We start from the raw sequence: 6072 nt of genomic DNA, 5'->3' as shown, positions 1-6072 counted from the left end.
CAGATATCCAACCCCGTCTATATAATCCCAGATACGGCTCCATACCCCGTCTATATAATCCATACCCCGTCTATATAATCCCTAACCCAGATACGGCACCATACCCGTCTATATAATCCATACCCCGTCTATATAATCCCTAACCCAGATACGGCACCATACCAGTCTATATAATCCATACCCCTTCTATATAATCCCTAACCCAGATACTACTCCATACCCCGTCTATATAATCCCTAACCCAGATACGGCTCCATACCCCGTCTATATAATCCCTAACCCAGATACGGCTCCATACCCCGTCTATATAATCCATACCCCGTCTATATAATCCCTAACCCAGATACGGCACCATACCAGTCTATATAATCCATACCCCTTCTATATAATCCCTAACGCAGATACTACTCCATACCCTGTCTATATAATCCCTAACCCAGATACGTCTCCATACCCTGTCTATATAATCCATACCCCTTCTATATAATCCCTAACCCAGATACTACTCCATACCCTGTCTATATAATCCATACCCCGTCTATATAATCCCTAACCCAGATACGGCACCATACCAGTCTATATAATCCATACCCCGTCTATATAATCCCTAACCCAGATACGGCACCATACCAGTCTATATAATCCATACCCCTTCTATATAATCCCTAACCCAGATACTACTCCATACCCTGTCTATATAATCCCTAACCCAGATACGGCTCTATACCCAGTCTTCTCCCATTTTCCAAACCATTGGCCCAACCCACAAGGTGTATAAACAACAATAAATAAGAATAAAACAAGATAAATACAAAACAAAAACGTGAAGAACATAATGTGGCTTGCGAAAGTATTCACCCCCATTGGTATTTTTCCTATTTTGTTGCCTTACAACCTGGAATTAAAATCTATTTTGGGGGGTTATGTATCATTTGATTTCCACAAATTGCCTACCACTTTGAAGATGCAAAATATTTTTACGGAAAACTTGAGCGTGCGTAACTATTCACCTCCTCCCCCAAAGTCAATACTTTCTACGTCTTCTATAAGCTTGGCAGATCTAGTCACTGGGATTTTGCCCATTTTTCAAGGTACAACTGCTCCAGCTCCTTCAATTTGGATGGGTTCCGCTGGTGTACAGCAATCTCATACCACAGATTCTCAATTGGATTGAGGTCTGGTCTTTGACTAGGCCATTCCAAGACATTAAAATGTTTCCCATTAAACCACTCGAGTGTTGCTTTAGCAGTATGCTTAGTGTCATTGTCCTGCTGGAAGGTGAACCTCTGTCCCAGTTTCAACTCTCTGGAAGACTGAAACAGGTTTCCCTCAATAATTTCCCTTTATTTAGCGTCATCCATAATTCCCTCCATTCTGACCAGTTCCCCAGTCCCTGGGATGGGGTTCTCAGGGTGATGAGAGGTGTTGGGTTTGCGCCAGACATAGCGTTTTTCCTTTATGACAAAAATGCTCAATTTTAGTCTCATCTGACCAGAATACCTTCTTCCATATGTTTGGGGATGTCATGTTCGTTATAGCAATGAGACCAAGGCGCGGCGTGATGTGAATACATCTTCTATTTTAATGAAACGAAGAACACTTCAACAAACTTACAATAACGAACGTGAATCTATATAGAATAAGTGCAGACACAGGCAACTAATACATAGACAATCACCCACGAATTACCCAAGGAATATGGCTGCCTAAATATGAGACAACGATAAACAGCTGCCTCTAATTGAGAACCAATCTAGGCAACCATAGACATACAAACCACCTAGACTAGTAAACAACCCCATAAACATACAAAAACCCTAGACAGGAGCAAACACAACAAACCACCCCTTGTCACACCCTGACCTAACCAAACTAATAAAGAAAACAAAGATGACTAAGGTCAGGGCGTGACAGGGGAGTCTCCCACTAACCGTTTGGCTAACACCAAACGTGTTTGCTTATTTTTTTCTTTAAGCAATGTTTATTTTCTGGCCACTCTTCCGTAAAGCCCAGCTCTGTGGAGTGTACGGCTTATAGTGGTCCTATGGACAGATACTCCGATCTCCATTGTGGAGCTTTGAAGCTCTTTCATTGTGGAGCTTTGAAGCTCTATCTCTGGGCTCGTTGTTGCCTCTCTGATTAATGCCCTCCTTGCCTGGTCTGTGTGTTTTGCTGGGAGGCCCTCTCTTGGCAGGTTTGTTGTGATGCCCTATTCTTTCCATTTTTTAATAATGGATTTAATGGTGCTCCGTGGGATGTTCAAAGTTTCTGATATTTTTTTATAACCCAACCCTGATCTGTACTTCTCCACAACTTTGTCCCTGATCTGTTTGGAGAGCTCCTTGGTCTTCATGGTGCAGCTTGCTTGGTGGTGCCCCTTGCTTAGTGGTGTTGCAGACTCTGGAGCCTTTCAGAACAGATGTATATACAGTTGAAGTCTGAAGTTTCCATACACTTAGGTTGGAGTCATTAAGACTCATTATTTCAACCACTTCACAAATTTCTTGTTAACAAATTATAGTTTTGGCAAGTCAGTTAGGACAATACTTTGTGCATGACACAAGTCATTTTTCCAGCAATTGTTTACAGACAGATTATTTCACATATAATTCACTGTATCACAATTCCAGTGGGTCAGAAGTTTACATACACTAAGTTGACTGTGCCTTTAAACAGCTTGGAAAATTCCAGAAAATGATGTCATGGCATTAGAAGCTTCTTATAGGCTGATCGACATCATTTGAGTCAATTGGAGGTGTACCTGTGGATGTATTTCAAGGTCTACCTTCAAACTCAGTGCCTCTTTACTTGACATCATGGGAAAATCAAAAGAAATCAGCCAAGACCTGTGGTTGTAGTCCAGGATGATGGCTGGCTTCCTGTCCTCACCATCACTGATCTCAGCCATTTGTGCAGTGTGCTCAGGAGGACCACATTCTTGTTCCTCTTTGGGAGGTAAGAAACTAGAGTGGTGGTGGGGGTGAAGGGAAACTTTGATGAGAAGGTCTCTTTCCCCTTTGTTTCGAGGAGTGCAGGGGGGAGCTCAGGTTCGTTCTTTCTAACTATGCCAACCATGGTGATATTCCTCTTCAGCTACTGGCTGAGTTCAATCAGTAGCACACAATCTCAATTTCTCATTGTGTTTTGTGTCTTTGTGGTTTTTGTGGTGTGTAAATTATTGTATAACTGCCAGGTCAAAAATGACCTTAAGACAACCTTTGTACCCTGATGGTGTACAGCTTTAACAGAAATATGAACAAAGGCGATCTTTCACTTTTTCTAATGTTGTGGTCACTTTAGGAAAAGTCATCAAATTTCAAGTGAAAAAATATAATTTATAATTTAATTAATTTAATTTATTTTCTCTGCTGTTAAACATAGTTGCGGGTCATTTTTTTTTTACCCTTGGGACAACACAAGGGTTAAACAAAGTTATACGACACCCAATGCCCCAGTGTGAAAAAATATTGCCCCTTTACACTCAATACGTGGTTGTGCCACCTTTAGCTGTAATGACTCCAACCAACCACTTCCTGTAGTTGTTGATCAGTCCACCTTTAGCTGTAATGACTCCAACCAAACACTTCCTGTAGTTGATCAGTCCACCTTTAGCTGCAGTGACTCCAACCAAACACTTCCTGTAGTTGATCAGTCCACCTTTAGCTGTAATGACTCCAACCAAACACTTCCTGTAGTTGATCAGTCCACCTTTAGCTGCAGTGACTCCAACCAACCACTTCCTGTAGTTGTTGATCAGTCCACCTTTAGCTGCAGTGACTCCAACCAACCACTTCCTGTAGTTGTTGATCAGTCCACCTTTAGCTGCAGTGACTCCAACCAACCACTTCCTGTAGTTGTTGATCAGTCCACCTTTAGCTGCAGTGACTCCAACCAACCACTTCCTGTAGTTGTTGATCAGTCCACCTTCAGCTGCAATGACTCCAACCAAACACTTCCTGTAGTTGTTGATCAGTCCACCTTTAGCTGCAATGACTCCAACCAACCACTTCCTGTAGTTGTTGATCAGTCCACCTTTAGCTGCAGTGACTCCAACCAACCACTTCCTGTAGTTGTTGATCAGTCCACCTTTAGCTGCAATGATGCCAACCAACCACTTCCTGTAGTTGTTGATCAGTCCACCTTAAGCTGCAATGACTCCAACCAAACACTTCCTGTAGTTGTTGATCAGTCCACCTTTAGCTGCAATGACTCCAACCAACCACTTCCTGTAGTTGTTGATCAGTCCACCTTTAGCTGCAGTGACTCCAACCAACCACTTCCTGTAGTTGTTGATCAGTCCACCTTCAGCTGCAATGACTCCAACCAAACACTTCCTGTAGTTGTTGATCAGTCCACCTTTAGCTGCAATGACTCCAACCAACCACTTCCTGTAGTTGTTGATCAGTCTCTCACGTCACTGTGGAGGAATTTTGGCCCCCTCTTCCATGCATAACTGCTTTAACTCAGTGACATTTGTGGGTTTTCAAGCATGAACTACTCATTTCAAGTCCTGCCACAGCATCTCAATTGGGATTAGGTCTAGACTTTGAATAGGCCATTCCAAAACCTCAAATGTATTGCGTTTTAGCCATTTTCATGTAGACTTGATTGTGTGTTTTGGATCATTGTCTTACTGCATGACCCAGCTGTGCTTCAGCTCACAAACAGAAGGCCTGACATTCTCCTGTACAATTCTCTGATACAGAGCAGAATTCATGGTTCCTTCTATTAAGGCAAGTCGTCCAGGTCCTGAGGCAGCAAAGCATCTCCAAACCATCACACTACCACCACCATGCTTGACCATTGGTATGAGGTTCTTACTGTGGAATGCAGTGTTTTAGTTTTCATCAGACATTGTGGGACCCATGTCATTAAATGAATGAGTATATTGTTGTTATTCGTTCACTCAGGTTCCCTTTTATCTAATATTAGGTTTTGGTTGATGATTTGATTTACATTCAGTATCAAAAATATGCAAAAATAGAGAAAATCATAAAACGGAGGGCAAATATTTTTCATTGTAGGTTTTCAGGGAGTCATTTTGGGATGGATAGTGTCTGTCTCGCAGGACAGGGTTCTTCATGTTCTATTCTTTAACATGGCTCTGTGGTTCTTGTGTGTGTTGTTCAAACGGCTATGTGTCATCCAGCAATTGGAGTCCCCCCCACCCCATTGGAGTCCCCCCCACCCCATTGGAGTCCCCTCCCACCCCATTGGAGTCCCTCCCACCCCATTGGAGTCCCCCACCCCATTGGAGTCCCCCCACCCCATTGGAGTCCCCTCCCACCCCATTGGAGTCCCTCCCACCCCATTGGAGTCCCCTCCCACCCCATTGGAGTCCCCCCACCCCATTGGAGTCCCCTCCCACCCCATTGGAGTCCCCTCCCACCCCATTGGAGTCCCCTCCCACTCTCTCGCCTGATGTTAGCAGTCACTCTCCCCTGTAGTAATAACAGTGTAATGCCTGATGTTAGCAGTCACTCTCCCCTGTAGTAATAACAGTGTAATGCCTGATGTTAGCAGTCACTCTCCCCTGTAGTAATAACAGTGTAAAGCCTGATGTTAGCAGTCACTCTCCCCTGTAGTAATAACAGTGTAATGCCTGATGTTAGCAGTCACTCTCCCCTGTAGTAATAACAGTGTAAAGCCTGATGTTAGCAGTCACTCTCCCCTGTAGTAATAACAGTGTAATGCCTGATGTTAGCAGTCACTCTCCAGTGTGGTAATAACAGTGTAATGCCTGATGTTAGCAGTCACTCTCCCCTGTAGTAATAACAGTGTAATGCCTGATGTTAGCAGTCACTCTCCCCTGTAGTAATAACAGTGTAATGCCTGATGTTAGCAGTCACTCTCCCCTGTAGTAATAACAGTGTAATGCCTGATGTTAGCAGTCACTCTCCCCTGTAGTAATAACAGTGTAATGCCTGATGTTAGCAGTCACTCTCCAGTGTGGTAATAACAATGTAATGCCTGATGTTAGCAGTCACTCTCCCCTGTAGTAATAACAGTGTAATGCCTGATGTTAGCAATCACTCTCCCCTGTAGTAATAACAGTGTAAAGCCTGATGTTAG

Source organism: Oncorhynchus nerka, linkage group LG7, assembly GCF_034236695.1.
Source record: "Oncorhynchus nerka isolate Pitt River linkage group LG7, Oner_Uvic_2.0, whole genome shotgun sequence".
Lineage (NCBI taxonomy): Eukaryota > Metazoa > Chordata > Actinopteri > Salmoniformes > Salmonidae > Oncorhynchus > Oncorhynchus nerka.
Note: the sequence above shows the minus strand (reverse complement) of the source record.